The sequence below is a fragment of the Xiphophorus couchianus genome, chromosome 5, assembly GCF_001444195.1.
Source record: "Xiphophorus couchianus chromosome 5, X_couchianus-1.0, whole genome shotgun sequence".
In the NCBI taxonomy this organism is placed as follows: domain Eukaryota; kingdom Metazoa; phylum Chordata; class Actinopteri; order Cyprinodontiformes; family Poeciliidae; genus Xiphophorus; species Xiphophorus couchianus.
In genome coordinates, this window is record NC_040232.1 from 14,296,107 (window position 1) to 14,314,885 (window position 18,779).

Consider the following 18,779-nt stretch of genomic DNA (forward strand, 5'->3'; position numbering starts at 1 on the left):
ATTTTAAAACACTTTTCATGTGTGGTTTTATCCTCAATCATTGCTGCAAACTCCTTCTGCATTCTCTGTGAGCAGCAGATGGTAGGTCGGTGTTCTTTTGCCAAATTCACCGCTTGATCCTGTAAATAATCACAATAGAACAACACAAACACCTCAGCAGCTACACACTGAGACATAAAGAGCAATAAGCAGTAGAACAAACACAAACGAGACAACCAGGATGCAATGACACAATCAGGTGAAGAGGATGATCTCTCCTCTCCTTTGAAAGCTCTGTCTCATCTCTTTTTAAATTCTCACTGGGACGCGTTGCCAAACAGTTGCCATGCTGCTGACTTTGTGCAACAGTTAAAATGCTTATTGAAGCTGAAGTTTAACAGTGGGAAGCTTTACATCAAAGTCTGACATTCGCCTTTTATATTCCCTCCCTTTTGATGCAGGATAACACACTCACACACACGCCCTTCCTGCGAATCAACAGTTTAACCAAATCAAAACGTGACATCGGTTTATTGTCTTCTGAGAGTCTTGAAGGCACACACACGCACAAGCACACAAAAGAATGAGCAACTTCTGCAGTTTTTTGGGCCCCTGTTGGCACTCATTACCTCCACAGTGCACTCCCCTTGCTTTGGCACAATTAGCACAATATACAGAGCAAACATACAAAAACAACTTCCCCACACACATGCATGCATTTTGGCGCAACGCCATCATGCAACAGATGCTTCTGAATGAGCTGCTTTGCTGGGAATGATTCATAATGTGACAATTGAAAATCACTCTCAACACATTCATAGCCACTTAGAGCTGCCTATGAATATTCACAGCCTGGAGAATCCACCACATACAGCATTCAGCTATCAGTCTAGACAACCACACATGTCGACAATGGTCCTTTTTCTGTTTTATATATTATGTATTTTGTACCTCTTTAGCCTTCAGACAGTGTTTTGTTTAACATGATGCATTAAAAGTAATTAGAACTGTGGAGAATAATTTGTGGCCAAATTTCCGCTGCTAATGTTTTTTTGTCTGTAAAGGAAATTACTTTCCAAAACTCTGTTCCAATGCGATACAAATAATGCTGATAACAGTTGAAATATGTGTCTGTTGTAGGGGTGTGTGTTGTAGTCCATATGGAGCCTTCATGAAAATCATATTTTACTCCCTTGAGAGTAGTTGGTTATTGCTTCTCAAAGGATTTAGAGTTGTGAGTCGTTTATCACTCACTGATGCTCGTTTCAGGCTTAAGCTCTTTCCAACTTCCTTTTATCACCTGACTGGCAATATTCAAGCTGTCCTGAGGGTTTTGTAGCGGCTACAGAGTTGAGACTGACATGAATTTATATAAGCTAACTAATCCATGAAGGTTTTACAAATAACTTAAACATTATTTTCCAGCAATAACATTCAAAAGACTTAGATTATGGACTATGTGATAACTGTAAAGTCCCGTCAAACTATCCATAACCTAAACAACCTTTTAGAACATGGTTGAAATGCATTATGGTGCTATGTTCTTAGTACTTTTCAAAATAGATTCTTTAAATCTTTGTTTTTCAATCCTGGTTCTCAGAGACTGCTGCCCTGCATAGTTTAGATGCGTCTCTGCTCCAGCACACCTGATTCGAATGAGCATAGTTCCGCCATACCATCAGAAACATGGTAATCACCCATTTATTCAGGCCAGGTGTGTGGCAGAAGGGAAACATGCAGGGCAGAGGTGGACCAGAATTGAGAAGCGACTTAAAACATCATTAAAAACTTTGAAAGTAACTAAATGTTTCAGTTAAAGTTGAAACTGAAATAAAATCTTCTATGTTGTGTTTATATATCTGTACATTTGACTCCAGAGGAGTCAGCACCTCAATAGTCATGAAACTCACAGCACATCTCTGGTTCTACTGTAGGGAGATGCTCCAAACTAGTTGCAGGTTTTGTGCAGTCACAAGAAGGTTGTCTTCCAGTGTTGCCCTCGTTTTACCTCCTTCCATCTTCCCTTGGCCTTCTGGAAATAAACCCATTTTATATGTTGTTTTTAGCATTTTTTTGTCTGAACTTTTGTACTTGATGCTGCTATTACACCTGAATTTCTCCTTTGCAGGACAATGGACGCCGTTTTTATTTCTGTTTCTAAAAGTTTTGTAAAGATGAACTACTTTTTCAAGGCACTGAGACATCATTTCTTGTCCCTCTAATTCCTTCTTTTTTCCATTCCCCTCAATGGATCAGAATAAAATTTATTTTGTTTAGCATGTTTACATATTTTCTTTCACTACATAATGACATTTTAACCGGCATTCTCCCACATCTCACTTTGATGTTTCTCCCCAGTGTAAATGTTGCTATGCGGCTATGTGACAGCATTGATCCATTACCGCAGCACCGCAGCGACAATCTCACGGCATGGGATGCAGACAGACACTTTCTCAGGTTGACACTGGACTCCATCTTATTATGACTGATCACGGGAGACAACATTTATTTATTTGTTTTTAGTCGTTTGATCTCATCCAGTGGACAATTTTCTCATCAAGAATGCCAAAACATTTGGGTTTTCCCTTTTAGTCTCTCACTAGTGAGTGAAAAGCCAACAACTAGAAAAAACGGCTGAAGAACAAAACAAACGTGAAAGGTGAAAAGGAAAAGGACACAGAGGAAAATGAGTGAAAACTTGAAGCAGCAGTTCCTTTAATGATTGAAAACAGATGAGGAGAGAGAGGTGATGAAAGATCTGGGAAAGAACCATTTGCAAATTAAATTTCCAAAACAAGCACGTCTCCATCTTTTGCCTGAAAAACTCAGTAGAGGAGTTGGTTGACTGGTATTTATATTAAAAAAATTAAATATTTCACCACAGGATCTCGTCTGAAAAAGGGCCAAAGTTGTGTTAATACTCTAAATCTGTGATGTGCAACAACCACAAAGAATAACACATGCAGACTCAATAAAAATGACTAATTTTATTTACATCCTTTTCTTTGATTATCTACAGCACTTTGTCTTTTCCCACTAGCAGCAGGACATGACTTCATAGATCACAATAAGTGGAATGGATGCATGTGTGTTAGAGACCTGTGTGCAAAGCCCTACTGTGTGTGATCTTGTCTCTCTGTTGCTTCCAAACAAATTCAGACCATATGTTTTTCTAGCAAGGACTTTAAGGCCAGAACTGGGAAAGCACCTTGCAGCCCCTTTCTGCCTGCCGCTGCCTTCCAAGCACCGCCACACAACTCCGTCCCTCTTCCTCCACCTTCTTCCGTCTCTGTCCCGCTTCCTACATCTCTCACCACATCCAGACCATTTGTCTCAGTCAACACAACTCCATCTTCTCTCTCATATGTCACATCTCATTTCTACACTGCGTTAGAGGAGAAGCTCACAACAGCAGCAGGAGAGGGTTAGCTCAGTGTGAAATGGATTATTGGAGAGTGGGTACATGTTAAGAGTATATTATGTGACCTACTGCCTTGGTTTAAAAAAAATGAAAGAAGAAAAGAGCCAGGATGAAATATGAATCATAAAAAATGATATTTGTCCATGGCTAAATATGCAATTAGGAACCTCCTCAACACTTGTGGGATGATGCTGAGAGTCAGAGAGATGGAGAGAGAAACTTTCAGGACTGTGACGAAAACAGAAGAAGGAAGGAGTGGGCCGAGGGAGGGATGGAATAACAAAGAGAAACAAAGCCGAGCGGAAAATGAAAAAAGGAAGGGAAAGGGTGGTGCTCTCACCTTTTTCTCTGCTGTGCTGAGATACAAAGAGTAAGTGGCATCTCCATGACAACACAGACACAAACATGTGGGTTTAAGTTAACACAACTTGTTGGGACAAAAATTTGTTTCACATGGTCACACTGCAGTCTCAAAATCTAAAAGGTTTCTATTAACAACTATCCATGAATTCAAGGTTGAGGTGAAGCTAAGCCTAATTTTGGTTGATGCACTCCTTCTGATTAAATTATGGACTATCCTTAATAAATATAATAAACCAAATCTTGTTAGTGCAACAGCCCTTATAATGTGTAGCTTTTTAATTCTTTTTTTTTTTTTTGCTGTTATTATTAGTCACAGCTATTTTGACCATTTTTAAAATTAAATACAAAATCTGGGAAGTGTTATGTGTGTCTGTGTTCAACTCCATCTCCTTTTATTCTCTAAATAAAATTTAATGCAAGCTCAAACAATGACAATCTAGATGCGTGGAATAAAACTTAGAATAAATCCAGCTGTTCTGTGAAGGCCTCCGGGGTTTATTAGTGAACAAACATCATCATAAAGACCACAGAACACAGTGGAGGGGTTAGAGACGAAGTTATGAGGAAGCTTTAAGCAGGTTATGAAACAATATCTCAAGAGCAGCAAAGAGTACCGTTTAACCATCATCTGAAAACGGAAAGAATCAATCTAACACATGGGCCTCCACCTAAACTGAAAAGTTGAACAATGAGATAATTAGTCAGAGACACAGCAAAGTGGTCCATGGTAACATTGGAGGAGCTGCAGAGAGCCACAAAGCAGGTGCGAGAATCTCTGAATAATAAACTAAAAACAAGTCCTAAAGAGAAATGCTGTGGTGGCAGCATGATGGAATGGGATGATTTTCTGAAGCAGGGAAGGAAAAGCTGTTCAAGTAGATGGGTAGGTGGATGGAAGTAGGTCCTGTAGTATCCAGCAAAAAAAAAACCTGCTAGAAGCTGCAGACTTCTGAATGCTCACCTTCCAGAGGGAAAACAAACCCAAACATGTAGCCACAGATGTAATGAAACATCAAAGCATATCAATGCGTTAGAATGGTTCAGTCAAAGTCCAGATGAGTATTCATAATTTTTACATATTTTCATTTGTAAAAATTAGACATGACATGCAAATTAAATGAGTGAAACATTTTCCTTCAAAACTTCAAAAATCCAAGGACTATGAATATTTTTATAACGTATAAAGAGGCTGGCATATGCAGCAGATGCACACATACAGACCCAAAACATTGATTGACTGTCCAATGGCATCCTGAGACCAACAAAACTCCATGTCATATTTTTTGTCCAAGTTTGTGAGCCTGCAGAGAGAGATTCCTTGGCTGTGATCCTGTTTGCGTGTGATGGAGAACTCAACAAATTTCCAAACAAGCATTCTGGTTACAATTAAGTGCAAGAATCACTGAGACAGAAGTTCTGAAACCAGAAAAAGTGGAAATGAAAGGAGAGATCAAACCAAACAGCTTTGCTTGCAGGTTATACAGAAAACAATTACCCTTGCTATTTATCAGACTTCTTTCACAAGACCAAATTGTAAAAACACCAAAAACGCTGCATGCAGTCTGTAATCAATTAGTCAGGATAGATTCAAGATTAATGCTGATAACACAGCAATTCCAAATCACAGGAAATTGTAATTCCCAGAACAGAGAGGAAAAAGTGGAGCCATTAGGCTGAAGCTTTAGGGACTCATCAACTCCAAATGGCTGCAAACACATTGATTTCCACCTGCTGCAGCTGAGTTCACAATGAACATTAATATAAGCCCTGACTCACATACACTGAGAGAGTGCCCAAGTCTCCTGAGATGATAATAGTCTTGATCTATTTCAATCTTGCAGCAGCAAAACAGGGTAAAAATAACCATCCTTCTTCGTTTCCTTGGTTCACTTTGGCCTTTAAATCTCACGGCGTTCGAGGGCAAATTGGGGACATAATCCTTACTACGAGACCTGGCTCCTCAGCCTCTGGGTTTTCACCAAGCTGGGAATGACTGACAGACTTCCAGAGGTGTCAGGAGCGCATCATTCCATGGCTTTGAAACATCTCAGTTGGCTCATCTTAAAGCTGCTGCCAGCATGTTCCTTATATTCCTTATATTTCCAGATATTCTGGTGTATCTAAAAGGATGCTTTCTGTGCATCTAAACATAAAGAAATTCAAAGACAATTTATGAAACTTCAAGTCCGTCAAGTTACTTATATTGAAAGCTGTCTTGTAAAATGTGCATGTTTTAGACAAACATTGGAATATTTAATCTCCTGCTGCTTAAAGTGTCCCCACACACATCAATATCTTATAATCACTTCAATATTTCAGGCTGAAAGTTTAATGCAGTGTGTGAGTTCCCCGAAGTAGTTAAACAATTAATAGCTGAACCCAAGGTGAGTGATTTTAATTTATGCTCCATGCAAACAGAGCAGTTGTAGAGCATAACATCATATTAAGCAGGGTTGTTGTTGGATCATTGAGCTGCCATTTAAATAGCTCCCAGAACGTTCTATTTATACTGCATCACAAATTCTGTTGGAATGTCCAACAAGTCCCAAATTTTTGTGGTACCCTTTATTTGTGGGAGGTCGAATCATACATACAAAAATTCTTCTTGGGCGTTGTTTATTTATTAGTATTTCTTTGTACACTAATAAAATGCAAGTGTCCAGTGAGGGAACAACATGTTCCGTCTGAGCTGACTTTAAATTGACGATTTTGCTATTCCTGTTCTACAATATTTTGTCCAGAATTTTAGGTATGAAAAGGGAATCCATTTCTATATACTCATACAAAAAAAAAAATCTATTCCAGAAAAACATTTCTTCACTTTCTCAAATTGCTTCCATGGTTTTCCTTGCAGCTATTTCTCTCTCAGTCAAACACCTTGACCAACACAAGTCAGAAAAAAACCTCCTCTATAGGAAATTACAAGCTGCTCCACCCCGTCTCCAGAGCCACACCCAAACTGCTCACGTCTTGCACCCTCTGGATCCCCCGCCATGCTGACTTGCAATTCTGAGAACAGTAAGCCATTACTCGCCCTAATAACGTTAACCAGCAACATACTTGCCCTTATCCAAACAGTCCTAATGTCTCTCTTTTGCTTCCCCGTACACAACCTGAAACCAGAATCATTTGTGACTATGTAGAACTTTGAGCCATGTAAATACTGGAAAATAAACCTTATATTTTCTGACAAGCTTTCCTTTTTTGGTTTGAAAGCCACATGCTACTATGAAATCTTTTACATTTTTCATTTACCATCTCTCAGAACAGTGGCAGTTCTTGCATGAATGGTCTCCAGGCGAGTGAGTTTTTGTTGTGTTTCCCCCCGTCTTCCTCCATGAACTGAAGATGAGGAGCTGGCTGGTGCTTCGCGGACTTACTTTGTTATGAGTTCCAGCTGGACATGCAAATAAGCAATTAAATGTGCTTTGGGTGCAACAAAGCTTAAAACAATAACCTAATAAAGAGATTCACTAAAAATCTGTTGATTTTCAGCTCTGGTTGGAAACACAATTTTTTTCTGATGAGTGAAATCACCTTATCTAGGCATTTCTAGCTTTCCCCCCCAAAAAAGCACACCTCAGTGTCGATGCAGTGACAGAGTAATAGTGAGGCTTGTGTTGTCTGTTAAAACGGAAACTATTTTCTACAATATTTGGAGAAAATACTGTGCTATTCTATTATTCTAAAACAAAACAAGCCAAGTAAAAGAAAAGCTTGCAGGGCACAGAGAGGTGCACTGACTGATGAGAGAACACCTGCAGAAACTCAAACTCCATCAACTAAAAAAACTGAAGTTTGCCTTATTCCTCTGTCATAATCTGTTAACTTGTCAAATAAACATTTCTCTGATTATAACCTTGTGTAACTGTATCTATTCAGTGCTAATTTACTACGATGTTCATGTGATGTAGATATTCCTGGCCCCCTCAACGTCTGCGCAGAGGGGCGAGCTCGTGTCCATCAGAGGAGCTGTCCTTCTTGTCTAAACAGTTAAAAGATAGATGTCTCCTGTAATCAGGACACTGATCACAAGATGATGTTGCTACGATTCACATCAGCTCATAAACGACTGGCCGGGTCCCAATGGGAGGTTCACAACACCAGTACAGCTTGTTTTGATGAATCATTTGTACCCGGAGCACAATTTTGTCTCACTGTACATTTACAGTATGGACTAGATGTTCCTTGATTAACACAAACATAGAATGTAGATATTAAATCTCAGGAAGTTTTATTTCAGCCAATGCTGTCTATTCATCTGTAGTGGTCGAAAGTCAGGTCATGTTTTTTTTTCCTCATTTTGTGAAAAGAAAGGAAAAATGGGCACAGTTTCAAACTGACTATCCACCTGGCAGTTTGTATGATTAACAACACTCCTGACTTCACTAAGATAAATATTTTGGATAGGCCCATCCAGGAAATGCTGTTTAGGAGCAGTTCTTACAAGAAATGTTTTCGGCCCATTTGTAATACGTTTTATTTTTATTTTTCTTTCCTTTCAGTCTGTGGCTGCAAAAAAGGGAGTCGAAGAAAACAAAACTGCTGCCACAAAATGAATTCACTGATTTACATGACTCAGTTGCAGCTGGTGGTGGAAGCACTACAAAGTAAACCAAGAAAAACATCATGAACTCAAAAAAAAGCTATGGATAATGGGGTCATGTTAGTGCATAGTCATGCAAGCAAGCAACATTTTTTTTAAATAAACAAGGTTCAATTCTGGTAAGTTTTGTTGCCACAAAAGCTTGTGGGAAATTCTGCATTCAGGGCCTTCCTTCCTGAATGAAATCTTCTCCCAACATAATATTGAAAATATAAAGAGGGAAGAAGCAGACTTTTTTGTCCTTTGACACAGAAATAAACCCCATAAAACCTAAAAAGGTGAGTGGTGTGGCAAAGACTGAGTGTTACACAAAGCTTAGCAGGTGCAACTCTACGTGTCGCAGCTGTCTGCCATTATATGGCCTCAGTGTCAAATTATGCTGAGCAGCACAAACAGGCTTGTTTGGTGGTTTTGCTTATGTTGGCTCTTTGCTTTTGTCTGGCCAGAGAGAAAAACAAAAAAAAATTCAAGTGGATAAAGTTTCTAGTTGAAAGGATCACTTCAAATATATGTAAAGTTCTTCACAGCATCGTTAACTCAGCTGTGGTTCTTTATCGTCCATTTCAGGCTCATCTGCTTGTCAGGATTTAAGTAATATATCATCAGTCTGTACATCTGCCTTGTTTTCAAAATTGATCTTTCTAAATTTAAAGCAAGCAAGTGGAGACCATTACGGAACCTGAATCAGCAGCACAGCTCCAAACAGTCAGAGACTGAATACGTTTAGTTGTGTAGCCAAATAAAAGGAGAATATTGTCACTGTCCACTATAACCATGTAAAAGTCACTCTCAAATCCCATCCAGAGAACCATGTTGTATCCTTCTCTGCTGCTAAATGAATCAATGCTGTTTGAGTTGTTCATGTTTTTTTTATTTTCATTAATTTCTTAGCCACAGTGACCGGATGCCTGTAAAGGAGTTGTTAATGGGCAAAAATGTCAGACTCTATACTTCCTGAGGATATTATTGCTGATCGACCAATAAGTCTATCCATGAGAAAAAACAGACCATTCATTCATCAGCCGGCCTTGTCCTCCATTCATTTGTCCGCTCCCGGAGACAATAGGCTGTTGTTGTTGTGTTTATGGTCCCTGTTCGTGAGTCTCTCTCCCAGGCCCGGCACTCTGTGGACTCAGGGAGCCTGTTCACTCTAATAAAGTTTAACAGGCCTGCCTCAGTCCCAAAGGTCCACCGAACACTCAGAGCGACAGCGGAGCAATGCTGACTTTCATTATCTCAAAATCCTATGACCTAATTATATCCAGTCTAATCAGCACTCAGTCCTCCGCGGTGTGGTATTCATTACAGAGACGTGGTAAGGTGACTGACAGGGATGATTTAAACACCGACGAGTTCAAGGCCTGACTCAAACAAATTACTTAATCATGAAGTGATTGCTTCATTTGCAACACATAGATCCTGCGACACATGGAAAGAATTTATCCCTAAATGAATATTTTCATCATGCGAGAGTCGAGCAGTCTGAACTTTGGATAATTAGAGTAAATCTAAAAATGTATGCCGGTGCACGGGCGTCACTGTGGCAACGTATCTGATAGCGACTCAAAACTGAGTGCATGACAGAACCCTCCCACCGCGGCAGACAATAGCTATGCATTGTGGTTGCCGTGGCGTTGACACATGTAATCAGGACAAACACAGAGGGATCAGTGCTGTGTACACGATCGTGTCTTTGGCTGTTTCATGTATGAGCTTTTAAACATGGCTGCATGATTAAAACTGTGCAAACACAGCCTCACAGTTTTCTTGCTCAAGCTCTCCGCTGGCACTGCGTCTGCAGGTTGTTTTCACTCCCTCACCCCCTTTAAATATGTTCCTCCTGCTGCAACTATAATTCTCCCAGTCTGACTCTTTTTCATGTTTAGTGTCTCTTTGTCAGTGCTAGTCTTCCAGAGCTGGGTGGAGTAAAAACAAGATAAATGCTCTTCAAGTTGAATTATTGTGTGTTGGGAAAAGAAGTTTCGTCATATGTGCACAGATTTTAGTATTAATGGGTCTTAAGATGCCGGCAGCCTTTGAGATTTCAACAATCTATTAAGTTCAGAGCAGGCCGTACCCATTAAACTTTAGTACAATATCATATTTGATGTATGTAGTCTGTAACTGAATTATAAGTTGTAACACATGGTTGCAAATTATCCACAGATTTTGAACTTTTTTTATCTTGTTTTGTCTTGTGTCGTGATAAAAGAAAGCAGGAGGAACCATCATAAAGAAAGAGTTTGTGTAAACAATATTTCTGTTGACATCTTTGCGACTCTCAAAGTGCAACAAACGAGATTTGGAGCTACGACCTCAAATGCTGTCACAGTTGTTCTGTTTATTTCATATTTTGGTTTCGCAAGCCAAATTACACAGTGACCCACCAGCTCTGAGCAGTTAACTCTCTGATAGGATAAGGTAGTGCCAAGCAGCAAATAATTGTAAAATGAATGGAAATGATTCAGATTGTAACACAGCTGAATTCTGTGGCATGCATGTGGACACAGACATTTTTACCATTTACTGGCTCTAAAAACAGGAAAATGATGGGAAAAAAAACATGCTAAGACCTGCAAAACACTTGAGGCATAGATTCAACTTCAACCTCCGAGTCAACCACACTAAACATGCAGTCAGAGCTACAATGGAATGGTTTATATGTAGCGTATTATATATAGCATATGCATATGTTGAAATGGTCCAGTACAAGTCTAGATCTAATTGCAGTTGAGAATCTGTGGTCAAATCTGTGAAAGTAGAGTTAGCTTAAACTCTGACCTTCCTGAATCTGATTGGTTATTTCTGCAGATGGCAGTAGGACCACAGGGAGGAGCCAGAGGGGCTCGATTTTTTTTCACAGATTACCTGTCTGAAGTTATACTATCACAATAAAGACACACATTGTCATTCAAGTCACCTACTGAAGTTTGAAAGAGTTTTTAAAAAAATAAAATTAATAGGATGTAATTTTTTTTTTGTTACCTTTGATTTCACCAGGAAAATCCCACTGAGAATAAAAATTTCCTTCATAAGAAAATCCTGTTCAAGACTGGCAGCAGCACAGTGTTTTACAAAACCACTTTTTTCAGTATACAATTTGGACATGGATCAGATAAAATAACCTTCAGCAAACACCAAATTTTTGCCTGAGCACATAATATAGTAATTTGAAGTGACTAACTGTTGTGGAAAAAACTAACACTAACTAAAACACACTAACCCAGTCCCCCACTTTTTCAAATTACAAAATGTCCAATTCAGCTCAGTGCCACGACACAGGCTCATCACACACACTCCTCTGTTGTCAGCTCCACAAGTACAGAACCTACTGTTAACTCAACCCCCAAACCCAAGAGACTTTCATTTTAGGGCAATACTCCACCTCTAATTAACAAAATCACATTAATGGCTGCCAACCACTTTTCAACAGAGTGTTTAATCAACTTGAGCAAGTTCAATCCATGACCCATGAAAAGACCCAGTCTGAAAGCAGAATCAGTATTAACTGTCCATGACTGCACTACAAATAAGGGTAATATGAAGACTTGGCTAACGAGTTAGACGAGCAGTTCTTGGGTATTTTCCATGGAAGTATCAAAGCTAAACAAATCTTTTCTGGGGTTTTTTCACTCGTGGTTTTTCATAATATTATATGGCAGCTTAACAGCTTACAAATAAATTAAATTGTTTATAGTTTGATCTACATCCTGAGTTAGATTTGGAAAACATATTCAAACATTTCCAAATAGCATGGGCTAGTTTGTTATTCTATTTCATCCTATTCTGTGTGCAGTTCGTGCAAAACTACCTTTAGGACATGTAGCTTATTTTCATAATAAGCTACATAATAAGATAATAAGGAATTTAGGCTTCCTTAAAATTAACTAAAATTAGAAAAGCTTAAGAAACATGGTAGGTCAGATATTTGTACAAAGGAAAAAAATCAATATCATCACCTTCCTAAAATAACAGCTTTAGTCATTTTTGCCAAAAGTCATATTGGGGGAGAAAATAAATAAATACATTTTTTGTCTAAACAAAAAAAAACTCTTTTGGTAAAAAAAATACTTAGGCCATTATTTTAGGGTCTGATTAGGATTAGGATTGCAACACATGTCGTCATTATCAAATATAAACTCAGTTGCACTGTTCCAGGTTTGACCCTGTTTTGTCTTCAAAACTGCATTAATTCTTTAGGGCATCCATTCAGCAAGGTGTGAAAACATTCCTCTGGGATTTTAGTCCATACTGACGTGATTGAATCATTACTGCAGATTTGTCAGCTGCACGTTGTTGATATAATTCTCTTGTTCCACGACATCCCAAAGGTCTTGTGTTAGGTTGAGACTTGATGAATGTGGAGGCCAGTGAAGTGCAGTGAACTCATTGTGATTTTGACCCTGTGAGCTGTAGCCTCAGTTTCATGTTTTCACTGGACAGGAGCGAACCGCTGCTTCTGTTGCTGGAGCTCGTCTGCTTCTAGGTTCAACAAGATAATATTTATCATACTTTGGTTGTGACAGGTGATTGGTTGAGCTACTTTTGCTCTTCTGTCATCTTGAACCAGTCAGTTCATTCTTTTCTGTCTCTTGACATCAACAAGGCATTTTCATCCACAAAGCTACTGCTCACTGAATATTTTGGTTTTTGAACCATTCTCTGTAAACCTGAGAAATGTTGTGTGTAAAAATACAAGTGGATCAGTAGTTTCTAAAATACTCAGACCAGCTAGTCCGTACACCAACAACCATGAAAGGTTCAAGATTATTTAAAGGGGAAGTATTATGTAAAATCATTTTTTAAAATTTTGTATAACATTATAATGTTATTCCCTCATCAAAAACATACAATATGATTTTTCATACATGTTTAAGAAATCCTTGACTGTCCTATATCAGCCATTCAAACAATTGCTCTCACAAAGCGTTGCCTATTTCTACTAAACTTCTTTTTGGAGCTGCAGTCTCCAGCTGAGTTTCTGCCTTACAGAGCACCCCTCCCCACTGTTCTCCCCACACAGCTCCTTGATACTAGCGGCAGCAGCAATTTGCAAACACCTGATAGAACTGTGCAGATCACATCATAGGAACTACGTCTCAGTCCAACACCCCTAAGAAATGACATAATGAGAAGCATTGTTGTGATGACATGTTGAGCATGAGCTTCTTATAGAGACAATTTCAAGGCGTCAAATTGCGAAGTCAAATTTCCTTTAAGCTATGTTTGATATATATATAGATTTTTTTTTAACCCCTCCAGGGGGTCTTTTTGTGGGCTCTAGTGTCCCTTATATGATAGTAGGCTGACAGGAAATGGGGAAGGACCCGACGGCAAATGTCGTCGGGTCCGGGAGTCGAACCCGCGGCGGCCGCGTCGAGGACTCAAGGCCTCCAAATGTGGGTCGCGCTAACCCCTACGCCACCACGGCACGCCCAAGATTTTATAACAGAAGGTAACATAATTACTTGGTTGTACAATAATATGGCATTTGAAAATGCATAATACTGCACCTGTAAATCCCATTTCCTTCCAATTTTGATGTTCTGTTTGAACTGCAGCAGGTTGTTTTCACTGCACCTAGATACCAAGATGCATCGAGGTGCTGCCATGTGATTGGCTAATTTAAACTATTTGAAAAGTGTCAGTTTGAAGTTCTAACTTCTTCGTGTTTAAATATTTTTATTCAATATCAAGAAACAAAAATATCAGTATTTTTTGATTCTTGACCAGTAGAAAAGAAGGAGAGATGTAACTATGTCTATGTTTTTGTATTTCAAAGGTCTTTCCTATGAGTATGGCATGGACTTATACATATATTGAGTAAATCCCAGGCAGTGGGAATAAGATATGTGCAGACCCAAGCAATCTAATATTTGATAAAATGACTCAAAGCATGCATTTACAAAAGTGCTCTGGTTGCTTTCAAATGGCATATTCCAATCTTTAACCACCATCTCACGAACATGTCTAGAGAAAACTCTGCTTCTGTTCTCTTTTAATAAGGAGCAAATTCCTCATAGAAATAAAACCCACAATACAAGAATGCTGAACAGATGTAAAGAGAGGAAAAAAAATCTAAGAAAACCCGAAATAGTGCTTTATTCTGACACACATACTGTTGGGAGAACAAACGACGTTCAACCTGCACATGTACACATAAGCGCTCACAGAGCGAGAGTGACAGCGCGAGTGGGTGAGCGGAGAAACAGAAAGAAAAGTGTCTTTGAAAGTAAACAAAGGCAGAGTGATCAGGATCAGATTGATGCAGATCAAACAGTTGTGTTGAAGTAGGAGGAGAGAGGCCTCTGATGAAGACATCAAACAGAACTAACATAAACCACATATCAGCCGGACATCTCTCACACACGCACACACACACACACACACATACGCAAAGGGGCAATAATGCTCTGCAGATGCACACAAAGCATCAATATGAGCACTCGCGCACACACAACCAAGATGGACAATAAATCCAACCTACATAAAAACAAGTAGGTTCTGTCAGAACTGTCTACACTCTCAGACCAATGAAAGACATACATGTACATCTGTGAAACAGGAACCACCCACATGAGAGCCCTACTGCCCCTATACACACTCTCCAGGAGCCAAATAGTTTACAAATGCTTATCTTTTAAAAGCATTTGTAAACTATTTGGCTCCTGGAGCCAAATATTATGCTCATTTCTTTCCAGGAAAATATAATTATAGAGGAAAACAACAAAAAAAAATAATAATAAAATTGTTCTTCAGCCAAAAAGCTTATAAACTTTAAAATAATATTTGAACTAAAGTTTTAAATCATCATGGCTGAATTGCTTGTTTTAGTCAAAACATATTGCTGGAAATGACTGTGCTACGCTTGTGCTATAATGGATTTGTAATCTTTGCATGACTGTGTTCTGCATGCAAGAAAAGGTTTCAGACTCATTAGACCAGACACTTGCCAAAAGGGCGATGTAAAACGTGAACACGGCAGCAATTATGTAGAGTTCATTGTGTTTGTGTGAGAGAGAGTGAGGTTACAGAAAGGTCAGAGAGAGGACACAACAGTGGCAAGAACAAGAAGATAAAGGTATGAGCTCCACCCAAGCTTTGTTCCGGCAGCTTCGATATTCCCAGAATGCATTCCTGGATTTATTCTCAGCTGAAAAAAAAAATTATGTGAGATGTATTTTTAACATCATCTAAGAACTGTAAGAGGTGGGAGTGGCTGTTCTATTTCACTTTGGAAAGCTAGAAAACTTTTGATTTAATCTGATATCTTCATACATCTTATAAGATGTATTCTTCTTGTCTGAAAGTAATAAACCAGCTGTTCCAAATTAAATTTATGACTCACGCTAATCTCTGTTGACCAGAATTAATTTTCAGCTTGACCAGGTCTAACCTTTAACTATCCATCCTGAAACTATATAAAAAAAAAATCTAATCTTTTCCTTGTCAGCCATCATACAATACTAAGAGGTGCCAGGTCTCTGACAACTACATTTATTGGTTTGGAAGCCGTTGCTGTTATTTAGTTACTGATCATTTAGTATAAGAATATAAAAACAAGGTCTGAGTAAACACAATTTCGAGACACATCAGTGGTTCATTAAAGGTGCTGCTTTGAACAACATATAGGATAGAACTGTGGGCTATACAAAACGTGTTCATTTCATTTAATACACAAAATCACTCTCAGATATTGAGGTTTCACCTGAACAATTCTGCCTGTTTTGAGCTCATTAAGGAATGCGCCGTTTTAGGGCTACGTGACAATTATGCAAATAAGCTGCTGCTGCTGCCCAAGACCCCCCAACTCAGTGTTTAACTTCTCGACAGGTGACAATGGCTACAGGCCGTTGCACAGTGGAACAACCTTACATTAACCCCGAAGCAGACCCACAAGCACAATAATTCAGCACAACAACCGGTTTTTTTCCGCGAAATACTTCCTTTAAAAAGAAAAAAAAAAGGTTGGAGGAGAAGCACCTCTCTCAACTACACAACAACAAAAATCTGTCAGTGTTGGTAATGTCCAGGTGTTTGACATGTTTTCACAGACACTATCTTCTCAATGTAGATTGCACTTCCAGTTTGCTACAACAGTAAATGCGCAGATTTTGTGGGTAAGCTAAGGTGAGACAGGGACTAGCTGAGGTCTTATTTATCACAGTTAGCTTATGCTAACTGACCAATCAGGTTCGTGCTGAACAACAATACAAAACACACAACGCGTCATTGTGTACTTACCTCGCCATCATCTGCAGAACTGTGACGAACAGTAGGAACAGAAAACCTTCCTGCAGTCCAAGTATTTTGGTAAATCCTGCCTTATACCGTTTGTAGTTTTCAGAGTCCTTCCCAAACTGATTTGCACAAACTACAACTTTCTTTGGCAATATCGGAGGGACATTGCAAGCAAAAATAAAACGAAGCCACGCAGCTCTGTTCTCCGTGACTGGGGAAAAAAAATGCATGGACGTATGCTCTGTATTGCATCCGACAACAAAATATTTTTCTTTTCCAGCAGCCATGGCAGCGCTAAAGTCTTAAATGAAGTTGGTGTTGCTCCACTTGGGTTGCCAGGTGAGGGGCTGGTCTTGGCTTGTGGTTGCTAGGTAACAAATTGTGACGCAACAATTTAGAGGTTTTTGAAACAAGTTGTTTTGCATTACCCCTTATTGTTTAGTTTGTTTGTTTGTTTGTTTTTGTTGTTGTTGGACTTTATCTAAAAGCAGCAAATACCCATATGGTGGTACAGAAACATGCCATGCAAAAAGTGAATTTTGTACAATGCAAAGTTGGGCTGGGATCCTACTTGCAACCAAGCCAAGCCTATGGCTTTCTAGCCTGGTGATTGCCTTACTACACAATGCTGCTTTATTCTCATCTCCCTTCACTTCTCAGTCTCGTCTTTCTCCCATTGAGGTGGATTTCTCAAGCAGAATTTCAACCACGCCAATCAGCAAACAGATGTTGTTGCGCAGTTTTTGAATTGCAGTCTGCCTGTAGTTTTAGCAAGCTCAGCAGTGGAAGAGAGTGAAGTCATTGGTCTGTGTTAGACACACTTCCAATTATTGAATTAAGATCAATAATTACCTAGTTCAGATCTGCACTTTTCTCTTATCAGTGGAGGATGGTTCTTTACACCGCAGGCAATTGCAGGAAATCTTTATAGAGTCGAACTGGCCAAATCTTAGCAATTGGGTAAAATTTAAAACTTCAGCAGAGGCCATGCCTCCAGCAAGTAAGTGTTTCTCAATAGCCAAGGGTCCAGATTCTATGTACAAAACAAACCATAGAACAATGGACTGGTTTTTACCAGTCTAGCAGCCTACAGTTTTGTGTAAGACAACTGATACTAAAAGTTTTTAATGAAATAAAATGGACCCTCCTTTCTAGGATTCATTCGAGTATGTTATTATCCTAAATACAACATTTGTATTTATAGCATTAGTAGAGAGAATTTCAAACCAGTGTCTGCAATGGTTTGTCAAATGATGTTGTTAAACCTCTGAGGTGGAGTCCAGGTTGCTTGTTTTTCTTAGCCCACTTTCTCTTTCTGGTCTTTCTTTTCTATAGGTCTATTCATTACAGCTTAGAACGCATTGAATAGTGCTCTAATTAATTTGCTGACCGATTATGTGCTGTAGTATATGTGCATGTGTTTATATATATATATATATATGAGTGTGCTCATGCATGAACAACAACCCAGTCAGGATGTGTGTGTAGCATGTGTCAGGGTCAGATATGCCTGCTTGCATGGTCTTTGTGATGTATCAGTGTGTGTTTAGGAATTTATGAGTCCATTTGATGCACACAATGTTGCTGGTCTTGTTCTGTTTAAAGGTCACCAAGAAGCACAGGAAGCAAGTGGATTATGGTTGTAAAGAAAAACATAATCCGATGCAGTGGATGTCATGAATTGTCTGTTTTGTGCAAGAATTGTCTGCTAATACAGCCGAGTTTCTGGCTCCCGCTCATCCTGTTAATGTGATATTTCACCCTTGACTGTCCTCCTGAGAGGCACCATGTAAATGATCAGTTTAAGCATGCTGTGAACGTGAAAGAAGTCATAACTGGAATTAGATCCAGCATTCAAAAGATGGAGATGTGGGAGAGAAAGCATCGAGTCTGGCGTCCTGTGGAAGCACAAAGTAAACTAATTACACATCGGAATGGCTGATTAACCAGCTTGAAGCTCAAATAACTCTTCGATAAGCAGACTAGCTTGATAAATAAATAAGCAAGAAAAGATCTAGTCTCACAGACACAATTGCACACATACCACCTCTGTTGGGTTATTTTACAAGGATTACACTGGCAATTACATACATTGCTTTTACTAGCCGTTCCCACATTCCACTCTCGCCGTCTCACTTTTTTGTTACACTTTCTTTCTGGCTCTTTGCA

At 39.1% G+C, this 18,779-nt stretch overlaps 1 long non-coding RNA gene across 1 annotated transcript in view; it reads right to left on the bottom strand.

Moving 5' to 3' along the window:
* Positions 1-16,955, bottom strand: part of LOC114143948 (uncharacterized) — a 31,863-nt gene extending 14,908 nt beyond the window's left edge. The window contains exon 1 of the long non-coding RNA XR_003595361.1: positions 16,614-16,955. This is a non-coding gene — a long non-coding RNA (uncharacterized LOC114143948). The remainder of the gene's footprint in view (positions 1-16,613) is intronic.
* Positions 16,956-18,779: the final 1,824 nt, after the last annotated feature.